This window comes from Trichechus manatus, unplaced genomic scaffold (genome assembly GCF_000243295.1).
Source record: "Trichechus manatus latirostris isolate Lorelei unplaced genomic scaffold, TriManLat1.0 scaffold00090, whole genome shotgun sequence".
NCBI classification, from domain to species: Eukaryota; Metazoa; Chordata; class Mammalia; order Sirenia; family Trichechidae; genus Trichechus; species Trichechus manatus.
The window spans coordinates 9988538-10000378 of record NW_004444026.1 but is presented as its reverse complement, the minus strand read 5'-3'; the positions used below and the strand labels follow the sequence as shown (position 1 = coordinate 10000378).

The 11841-nt window shown below is 42.4% G+C and overlaps 1 long non-coding RNA gene across 1 annotated transcript in view; it reads left to right on the top strand.

The window, feature by feature from the left end:
- The window catches only part of LOC111821566 (uncharacterized), a 10516-nt gene extending 786 nt beyond the window's left edge, over positions 1-9730 (top strand). Inside the window, exon 2 of the long non-coding RNA XR_002824940.1 lies at positions 9289-9730. This is a non-coding gene — a long non-coding RNA (uncharacterized LOC111821566). The remainder of the gene's footprint in view (positions 1-9288) is intronic.
- Positions 9731-11841: the final 2111 nt, after the last annotated feature.

Below are 11841 nucleotides of genomic sequence, written 5' to 3'. Positions count from 1 at the left end.
ATATATATATATGAGAGAGAGATTTATTCTAAAGAAATGGCTTACGTAATTGTGGGGGCTGGCAAGTCCAAAATCCATAGGCCGGAGGACAGGCTGGAGGCTCTAGCAGTCTTGTGTCCAAAACCTGTAGGCCAGGCAGCAGGTTGCAAGTTCCAGCAGGGTGTCTATTTACGGTCTTGAGGCAAAACCTTTCTGGCTCAGGAAACTTCAGTTTTTGTTTTTATGGTCCTTAACTGACTGGATCAGGCCCACCCATGTTATGGAGTGTTTGACTAAACAAATGGGCACTATAGCCTAGCTAAGCTGACACATAAAATTAGCCAACACGGTAGGTACTCAATATATATCAGAGGAAGGCCAGGGAAATTGCCAGATATCAATCCCTGAAGAAAGTTGAGTATGGGTTTAAATCGCATTTTATAGCATCATGAAGCCCAACTTAGAGGCGTGGGGTTTAGGGAGGGCCTGCTGCTTTCCTCTGTGGCTCCCTGATGAGCTGGCCTGGGACTATCCCCGGGCAATGACAGCTTCCAGACAATCAGTAGGGAACCTCTTTCCTGTGGACTCAAGCTCATGGAATTCTACAATAAGGCTGCGGATAACACAGACAAACCATTTCAAGAACTTAACAGCAAAATGTTCTTCTCTGAGAAATATGCAGGGCGTGCTCTAGGCAATGCTTTTCCCATTCTCAGACCCTTATTTTGGACATCAGGGGGAGCAGTCCCTGGAGAAGGACAACATGCTTGGTAAAGTAGAGGGTCATCGAAAAAGAGGAAGACCTTCAACGAGATGGATTGACACAGTGGCTGCAACAATGGGCTCAAACATAGCAACGATTGTGAGGATGACGCAAGAGTGGGCCTTGTTTCATTCTGTTGTACGTAGTGTTGCTATGAGTCGGAACTGACTCCATGGCACCTAACAACAACAACAACTAGAAGTTTAGAGGAATTCACTTTAGTCAGCAGACCTTTATTGAGTACATCCTGTGTGTCAGGCAATGTGCTAGGTGCAGCAAGACAGGCTGATAATCAGTTCAGAGCTTACTAGCTGTGTGATCTTGATGAAATTACTTAACCTCTCTAAATTTCAGCTTCCTCATCTGTAAAGTGAGGATAACAGTACATATCTCATAAAGCGTGTGTGTAAAGGTGTGTGTGTATACATACATATATATATATATATATATATAGTGAGGATGAACTGAAATAGTGTGTAATATGATTGACATGTCTTAGGATCTGAGTAAGCTATTGTCATCCATCATCATCAGCATTATCAAACGGGCTACTGACAAAGTACCCATGGAGAAGGAGTAGGGGAAGGTGGCAATGAATCTAACAAAGGGATTTTTCTGATTGGGGCGGGCTGGGGAAGAATGAGCTGATACAAGGAGCCCTCCCAAGCTCTCTGGAGATCTCAGGTAACCCTAGGAGAGACCCACATCCTGGGCTGGAAGAGAGCGTGTCCATCTGACAATGAGTAACTGGAAGCCAGGGGGCCCCACTCTGGAGCTAGGCCCTTGATAAGGACAGCAGTTTATCACTCCTGTGTCCACCCAGCCCTAGGAGGGTCTCCAGAAAGAGATAAGCTCAACTCATCAGTCTGCCTCCTATATACCAGGTACTTTCTATTAAAAAAAAAAACAACTGCATGTTTTTTCTATGTACACAAATAATAAATGCTTATATTTGGAAAGATTTAGAAATGTCAAAATAACATTTTACCATGACCCTAAGTCTAATCACCCAAAACAATCACCCTTCTACATACCACATTATTTTTAATGCATCAATTTTTGCTTTTTAAAAATAACAGTTGTAATCAGAATATCATTTTATTCTACTTTTCTTACTTAAGATTATTTCATAAGCATTTTTCATTCTTATTATAGACTTTATAAACACAATTTTAAAGGTCTACCTCTGATTTTAACTAGGAGATATATTTTTATCTAATTATTCCTGCATTGTTAGATACTTTCCAACTTTATATTATTATAAATAACATTGCATTAACATCCTTATATTAAAGCATATTCTGCAACTTGAATTGTTTCCTTAGACTAAGTCTCCAAAATGGAATTCATATTGTTAAAGGACGTGAATGTTTATAAGGCTTTTAATAAATCTATGAGAGTTCTTAAAATGATTTTCAATTTTTTCTTACAGTATGTACACTACATACTCACTGTAAAAATGTTAAAGATAGAGACAAGTAAAAAGAATGAAAAAATTATTGATAATCTTACCACTCGAAAACAACAACAACAATTGAGAATAGAAGTCTGTTTGGAGTGAGTTGAAGAGAGAATGGGAGGTAAGAAAGTAGAAACAATTCTTTCCAGAAGTTTGCTGTGAGTAAGGAGCTGAGAATGGGATGGTAGCTAGTGGAGGATACAGAGTCAAGGAAGGATATATCTTAAAAGATGGAAGGTATGAGGATGCATTTGTGCACTGATGGAAAGGATCTAGTAGCGGAAGGAAAATTGTCTTAGTTATCTAGTGCTGCTACAGCAGAAAGACCACAAGTGGGTGGCTTTTACAAACAGAAATTTATTTTCTTACAATTTAGTACACTTTGTTGTTAGATGCCTTCGAGTTGGTTCCGACTCATAGCAACCCTATGTACAACAGAACGAAATAACGCCAAGTCCTGCACCATCCTCACAATCGTTGTGATGCTTGAGCCCATCTTTGCAACCACTGTGTCAATCCATCGCTTTGAGGGTCTTCCTCTTTTCCGATGACCTACTTCACCAAGCATGATGTCCTTCTCTGGGGACTGATCCCTCCTGATGAAATGTTCAAAGTATGTGAGGCAAAGTTGCCATCCTCTCTTTAAGGAGCATTCTTGCTGTACTTCTTCCAAGACAGATTTGCTCGTTCTTTTGGCAGTCCTTGGTATATTCAATATTCTTCACCAACATCATAATTAAAAACTGTCAATTCTTCTTCCTTCTTCCTTATTAATTGCCCAGCTTTTGCATGCATATGAGGTGATTAAAAACACCATGGCTTGGGTCAAGCGCACCTCAGTCTTTAAAGTGACATCTTTGCTTTTTAACACTTTAAAGAGGTCTCTTGCAGCAGATGTGCCGATGCAATGCATCGTTTGATTTCGCGACTGCTGCCTCCATAGGTGTTGATCGTGGATCCAAGCAAAATGAAATCCTTGACAACTTCTGTCTTTTCTCATTTCATCATGATGTTGTCCATTGGTCCAGTTGTGAGGATTTTTGTTCTCTTTATGTTGAGATGTAACCCATACTGAAGGCTGTAGTCTTTGATCTTCATCAGTAAGTGCTTCAAGTCCTCTTCACTTTCAGCACGCAAGCTTGTGTCATCTGCATAACGCAGGTTGTTAATGAGTCTTCCTCCAATCCTGATGCCCAGTTCTTCATATAGTCCAGCTTCTCAGATTGTTTGTTCAGCATACAGATTGAGTAAGTATGGTGAAAGGATACAACTCTGACACATACTTTTCCTGATTTTAAACCATGCAGTATTCCGTTGTTCTGTTAAAATGACTACCTCATGGTCTATGTACAGATTCCTCACAAGCACAATGAAGGGTTCTGGAATTCCCATTCTTTGCAATGTTATCCATAATTTATTATGATCCACACAGTGGAATGCCTTTGCATAGTCAATAAAATACAGGTAAACATCTGTTTAGTATGCTACAGGTCCAGATTCAAGGCACTGGCTCCAGGAAAAGGTTTCTCTCTCTGTTGGCTCTGAGGGAAGGTCCTTGTCTCTTTTTAGCTTCTGTTCCTCAGTTCCTTGGAGATCTTCTTGTGGTCTCTGCTTGCTTCTCTGTGCCTATTCTGCTCATTTTACATCTCAAATGTAATTGATTTTAGACACAACCCACACTGACATGGCCTATTAACATACAAAGAAATCCCTATTTCCAAATGAGATTACATCCACGAGCATAAACCCATTGCCCTTGGGTTGATTCCTACCCATAGAGACCCTATAGGACAGAGTAGAACTGCCCCATAGGGTTTCCAAAGATCAGCTGGTGGATTTGAACTGCTGACCTTTTAACCACTGCACTACCAGGGCTGGGGGGACACAATTCAATCCACAACAGGAACGATTCAGCAGAGAGGGAGGGTGGATGACCACAGGCACGTAGTCTTTGAAATGTCAAGTCTCCACTTGGGTTGAGAGCACAAGTGGAGGACTTGGCCTTTGATAGGAACAGGGTAGCTTCTTCCACTGTAACTAGAAAGAAAACAGAAAATATGAGTTCAGCTGCCAGTAGGTTTGTAGACTTAGTGATAGGAAGGTATCAGAATGCTTCCATTTTCTTAATGAAGCATGAAACTGAAGTTGGGTAGAGCAGGAGGTACGTTTGAAAAGAGAGGAAAGATATGAAATAACTGGCCTGAAAAGTGAGAATCCATATTTACTGGGTAAAATTAGCAGGATTGCTGGTAAGATTTGAATGCCCATTTGAGGTTTATGGCTGATCTTTCTTTGATTGCAAGCCTTGGACATTAACTATGACTAATTTCAACAAGAAAGCAATCTATGGGAAGAATGGAGAATAGTTCAGATGGACATAGGAAAAGCTGAAGAACCAGAGTTCCAGAGACTAGCTTAGCAATGAGGATCCCAATGACAGCGACTCGTGCTTGAATGGGTTTCAGCCCTCCACATTCATATTCCAAGGAGAGAGCATCTTATTGGCCCAGATTGAGTCAAAGGAGAGTAATGAATTGATTGAAAGTCTCACTAAGACCATATTCGATGGGAAATCAATACTTCATCGAGCAAAACTGTGATGTTATTACCCAACGAAGATGGACAGGATTCTGGACAGACAAAAACAGATGACAATTATGTAGTCATGAATTAAAGTATGACCAGTCAGTTGTTACCACTACCCATTGCCGTCAAGTCTATTCTGACTCATAGTAACCCCATAAAACAAAGTAGAACTTCCCCATAGAGTTTCCAAGAAGCGCCTGGTGGATATGAACTGCCAACCTTTCGGTTAGCAGCCATAGCACTTAACCACTGTGCCACCAAGGTTTCTGCTGTCAGTTGGGTTGTATATTTTTCTCCAGCAATATTCAGCCTCTCTAGGGCAGGCTCAAAGAAAGTGAGTGGTTGTGATTGAGCTACGAGAGTATTGCAAAATAAGGAACTGAATATAGTAATTAGAGCTTACACAATTGTGGGAGAAGCTGGGGAAATAAAAGTATCAGAGAAAAACCACTAACCAGCCTTGGGCATTTGCAGGGATATCTGGAAGCTAGTCATATCCTGGGTGGTACAAATAGTTAATGCACTTGGCTGATGACTGAAAGGCTGAAAATTTGAGTCCTCCCAAAGGCACCTCAAAAGAAAGTCCTGGCAATTTACTTCCAAAAAATCAGCCATTGAAAACCCTATGGAGCACAGTTCTACTCTGACACACATGGAGTTGCCATGAGTCAGAATTCACTTGGTAGCAACTAGCTACTGGTAAATACATCCAGCTTCTTAGTAGGACCACGATGGGGCTGGTGTAGAAGTTCATGAAAGACTGTTGGTTCTCCATAGCCATTGTCTCTATGAGTTTGCACCAGATTATCTGGAGGTGGGCCCAGGGCTGCTGATGGTTAACAGGGTCAGCAGTAGGGAAAAGAGCTGAATTCAGAGACGGGATGAGTGAGCACAGATTAGAAACTCTGGCACTTCTGTGTCTGCCTCTCACTGCCTCTAACCAACAACCCAAATCTTATGCAGTTTCACTTCTGGCCAACTCTAACCTCAAATCATACAGAGAAAGAGATTCTGGGAAATCCAGTTTCCAGTGTAAATACATTGGCAATAGAAAGTTGCAGCAAAGTGGAAGAAAAGATAGACAAGAGAGTTTAGAATATTTTCAGGCTAGTGATTATAATGATGATCCAAGGAATCCAGAATCTGTGGTTGCATGAATTGGCAGTCTCCTGTCCAACTAATGTTTGCATTGGGAATACTAGAGTAAGCAAACTGTAAGGATAAAAGATGATGGTCACAAAGTGGGATGCTTGAACTTGAGATTTTGGATGTGATATGGCTGTTGGTAAAAAAAGGGTCTAAGGCAGCTGAGGTGTGGAGACTAGGGTGTTGGAAGAATCATTCACATGGATGGTAAAGTTCCTGAGAATGTTGGCTAGAACAGGGACAGAAAAATCAATGAGCCTAGAGCTAAAGTCTTCAACAAGTATGTGGCAGTGATCAGACCAGTAGATTGTTAGAGAACAGCAACAAGGAGAAGCAGAAACTGAGTTTGAAAGAAACTGGAGATTTTGAAATAGAAGGAAGAGAAGTGTTTTTAAAATGGCAATAGAAAGCAAGAAGGGCTCCTATTCACTTCATGGTCTTGAGGTACAGGAGGATGAGAAAAGAGAACACAAAACAAACAAAAAAACCACCTTCTGAGAGGGCTGCCTGGAAACAGATCCTGAAGAGAGAGCCAGGTTTCACACAATGAATGGAGGCGGAGGGAATATTTAAGGAAGAGGGTGAGAATATAGGGAATGTGCCCATCACTCAACAAGTGTTCCAAGAGGGCACAAAGAAATGGCCCCCAGAGGGCAGGAGTGCGACGTTGAGTCAAGTTAGGGATTATATTAGGACATTTGAGTTTCACATGTCATAAATCCAACTCAAACTAGATTAAGCAAAAGAAAAGAAAATGTATTTGATCATATAACTGTAAGTCCAGTGGGACTGCCAGCTTTAGTTCCAGTTGGATCCAGGGACACAAACCACATCCTCAAGATGGTCTTCTTCAGTCTCTCCACTCTGCTTTCTTCTGTGTCGGCTATGTCCTCGGGCAGCCTCTCCCCACGCAGCAGTAAATGGCTCCCCAACAGCTCCAAGTGAGCATGGTCCTCAAACCAAACCCAACCAAACCCATTGCCATCGAGTGGATTCTGACTCATAGCGACCCTACAGGGCAGAGTAGAACTGCCCCATAGGGTTTCCAAGGAGCGGCTGGTGAATTTGAACTACTAACCTTTATGGTTAGCAGCCAAGCTCTTAACCACTGTGCCACCCAGTGAAATCTCAACCCTGAATCATCCATTGTGTTTATTGAGGGTACATCTCTGAAGGGCCAGGCCTGTGTCCATTGCCTACCCCTAGTAGGTCCAGCTCCACCAGAACCACATGTTGGGGAGTAGGGAAGAGGTTCCTCAGGGGAAAACTGTAAAGAGAAAAGAGGCAGGATCCTGGACAGACAAAACATCAGATGTCCACATAAGGTATACACAGAGCAGGATGGGGATGAGGTCAGGGTACTATTGAATCATCGCAGAGTTTGGGATTTGGACTTCTGGTGGTCACTAAGGAAAACAGGGATATGGGATATGAAGCATGATGGGGTTAGCACTGATGACGTCTTAGGGGAAGTGGGCAATCTTCAAGTTAGAGTTCAAGTAATCCCCGACTTACCACATATTCGAGTTACTACAAACTGCACTTACAAGCAACAGGGTTTTTTGTTTTTATTTTTGGTCCATCATCGTAATTTTGTACTACGTACAATGTTGCAGGGCATAATTGGCTGTTGTTATCATTCTCATGCCAACCTCAAAGACAAATAAAAATCAGATTTATAAAGATACTGATAATAAAAGGCAATAATAATGAAACCGGGAGAAAAAAAAGAGATATTAGACTTACGTCAGAACCATCTTAGACGGAGTGGTCGGAATGGAACCTGTCGTATGGGGCTTGACCACAGCGCCATCTACCGTTGGGTCATGGAATAGCAGAGGGAGCCAAGGCACAAGATGGCCTCCTGGTGCTCACTCCTTTAGCTCCAGGTAGTTTGGTGGTCTAGCAGAGGCAAAGAATCATTGGAAAAATGTTGGAAGGTAGTGGGGACATTTCGAGAGAAAAACTTAAGAAAGATGTGATAGCAGCTCTTGGCACTCTGAAGAGACGTCCTATGGAAGAGGGATGAAACTTAACGTATGTGGCTCCAGAGAGCAGAACCAACATCAATGAGTGCAAGCTAGAGGGAAATTTTGAATTAATTATTATAATTAAAACTGTCTACTGAAGAAATGACTTCGTTCCGTAATAGTGAGTACCCTGCTCTTAAAAGTGTTTAAGCAGGGATTTGGATGCCTCTAGTTAGATACTGGAGCCTTGATGGCATAGTGGTTAAGTGCTGCGGCTGCTAAACAAAAGGTCAGCAATTCAAATCCACCAGCTCTTCCCTGGGGCAGTTCTACTCTGTCCTGTAGGGTCACTGTGAGTCAGGATCGACTCAACAGCAACAGGCTCATCAGATACTATATAAAAGCTCCCATACTGGGTGTAAGGTTCCTGGGTAGAGCAAATCGTTTGCACTCGACTACTAACCTAAAGATTGGGAGTTCAAACCCACCCAGCAGTGTCATGGAAGAAAGTCCTGGTGATCTGCTTCCATAAAGATTACAGCTAAGAAAACCCTATGGAGTTCAGTTCTAGTCTGAACACATGGGGTTGCCATGAGTAGAATCAACTCAACAGCAACGGATTTGGGTGTTTTGTTTTGTTTTGTTTTTAAACACTGGGTGTAAGATCAAGTCAGAACAACTTTTTTATTTTTATTTTATTGTACATTAAGTGAAAGTTTACAATTCAAGTTAGTCTCTCATACAAAATTTATACATACATTGTTATGTGACCCTAGTTGCTCTCTCTGTACTGTGACAGCACACTCTTCCTTTCCACCCCTGATTTCCCATGTCCATTCAACCAGCTCCTGACCCTCTCTGCCTTCTCATCTCACCTCTGGACAGGAGCTGCCCATTTAATCTCATGTATCTACTTGAGCTAAGAAGCACTCTCTTCTCGAGTATCATTTTATGTCCCATAGTCCAGTCTAATCTTTGTCTGAAGAGTTGGCCTCAGGAACAGTTTTAGTTCTGGGTTGACAGAGAGTCTGAGGGCCATGCTTTCTGGGGTTCCTCCAGTCTCAGTCAGACCATTAAGTCTGGTCTTTTTGCTAGAATTTGAGTTCTGCACCCTACTTTTCTCCTGCTCCATCAGGGACACTCTGTTGTGTTCCCTGTCAGACGGTCATTAGTGATAGACGGGCACCATCTAGTTCTTCTGGTCTCAGGCTGATGCAGTCTCTGGTTTATGTGGCCCTTTCTGCTCAAGTTAGAACAATTTTAAGGTAGTTTCCAATAAATTCTCTAACTTTATTTATACCTGGAAGGAAAAATAAATCATCAGCAAAATGGTGTTGTCAATGTCCTCTCACTTCCCATTCTTGACTTTGTTTTCCTATCTCCAGGCACCTCCATCCTGTTCCTCAGCGGAGGTGGTGCTCTCATGATGCCTACTGGATTCCCACGCAGATCTGCCTTCTAGTCACAATGTTCCTGCTGCAAAATTAGCCCCTTTCTTCCTCATCAACATTTCCAGGATCTGATAACAGCCTACTATCAACAAACAACATAGATGTAAACTAACACCATGGATTTCAGAATTTGAGAAACAGCCCGATGAGCCCTGTTGGAGAAACTATAAACTTACAGTCCCTATCATATATTTTAAATCACTTTTCATTTATTATCTTCCATGTTCATTCTTAAATGTGTTTTAATTCATCTTTTCCCCTCCAGATTGTTACAACCAGCAGCAGGAGTTGTGTAATAGAATATTTTGAATCCTCCACAAAATGTAGTCTTTCAGCAATAGGAGATTAGTTGATTAAAATCTGTGTGAACAAGCTCCATCTGTGAACTCGTTTGTTCATTTGTTCAAAACATCCATGAAAGGGAAACAATGACAACAACAAAAAAGAAAAAAACCTGGAAAGACACAAAACACGCATGGAAGACTGTCTCCACACCAGTCACTGTGATAGCTGAGGGACAAAGGTGAGTAAGACAGAACCCCTGCTCCATCTGGTGGAGACGTGCGATAGAAAATGGCTACTAAGGGCCAGGCACTGTACCACAGACCTCACACCATAATCTCATTTTACTCTTAGATAACTCGATGTGGCAGGGATTATTAGCTTCGTTTTATAAATAAGAAAACTGAGGCCAAGAGAGCACTTTGCCCCAGAAAATGAGAATCAAAATTCACACCCAACTGGTCTCCATGCTATCTATAAACAAAATAGAATTGTAAAACAAACTGGCTTTCATTGGAGAAGACATACTTTTCCTTTCAACAGTCCCCAGGTACAGAGCAAAAACTTCCTTGGTTAGCTCACGGTGGAAACCAAAATGGAATTAAGCAAAGCCAAGGGCAGGAGTGGATGTGTCTTATCAGGTAGAACTCTGAAAGCCCCTCTCCGGATGTGTGATAGGATCAACTCCGCAGAAATGCCTTAGACCACCTCTCATGGGAAGCTTTTGTTCCGCTTTGCTGTGCTGCTGAGGGCCCCAAGCTCGGCTGCCATCTAATGGTATGTCTGAAACCTGCGTTGTAGGACTTAAAAAAGGACCTGGCACCAACGTGCTTTTACAGTCTGTGAAAAGCTGATTCAGAGTCAGCTGTAATGGCTCCTGAATCTCAGACATACATAGCACCACAAAAGAAACCCAACATAGCCCCACAAAAGAAATTCTTTTGCTGCCAGTGTTGCAGTCAAATCCATATCCTGGGACTCAGTGGCCTCTCTCAGTCCACACTTCACTTTGAAGGCTTTCTAGAGAGAAATTTGAACATCCCTCATTAGTCTCCTTTGTGTTTCTATTCATTTTAGTTGTGAATGGGGGGGGGGAGAACTTCAAGAACTTCAGCTAATCTAGTCTTACACACACACACACACATACACCACATGTTGGCAGGTTGACTCATCATACAGCCTCTCCAGGGGAACTTTTCCCAAACACAAGATCTAGGTGGGCAAAATCCAGCAAGAGGCAAAGAGACGGGGATGAACAAGGAAGAAAACATTGTCCTTGCAAAAGGAACCCTGTAACCAGAGCTTGGGGAACAGGAGCATCCTCAGCAACCTCAGAGGTGCAAGGTCTACCTTTTGAGCCTCCCTCCTGCTCTCCTCCCTCTCTCCTTGCCTGGTGCCACCTCCTCTGCCCCACCCCCACCTCCCAATAGTGGCAGGAGGTTGTGCAGAGTTTGGACTTGGACAGGAAGGGAGACAGGCTGTTTCAATGGTCCAGAGTTGTGGGCCCAGCCTTAGTGTCAAAGATGATGGAGAGACTATGTGGCATTCAGAGAATTTTCTCTGAATATGACTGGGTGATGAAGAGGAGTTCTCTGAGTTCACACTGAATTTTGCAGTTGACTCACTTAGTCTAGTCATTAATTATGTAAGTGAATGAATAATATTATATGTTCTGTGAATGCATATATCGTTTCTAAAATTCCATGTTAGGTCTTGTGGTAGGCAAAATAATGCCACGCTTCCCTCCTCCCCACAAAGATGTCTATATCTGAATCCCTGGAACCTATCAATACATTACCTTACATAGCAAAAGGAACTTTACAGATGTGATTAAGGTTAAGGACTTTGAGAAGGGGAGATTATTTTGGATTATCCAGATGGGCCCAATCTAATTGTGAGTCCTTTAAAGTCAGAGAATTTTTCCCGCTTGTGGTCCTAGGGAGACGTAACTATTAGAGAAGGGTCAGAGAGAAATTTGATGCTGCCAACTTTGAAGATGGAGGAAGTGGACCCTGCACAAAACCCATTGCCGATAGCGACCCTAGAGGACAGAGTAGAACTGCCCCACAGGGTTTCCAAGGCTATAAATCTTTACGGAAGCAGACTGCCACATCTTTCTCCCACAGAGCGGCTGGTGGGTTCGAACTGCTGACCTTTTGGTTAGCAGCCAAGCACTTAACCACTGCACCACCAGGGCTCCTGACC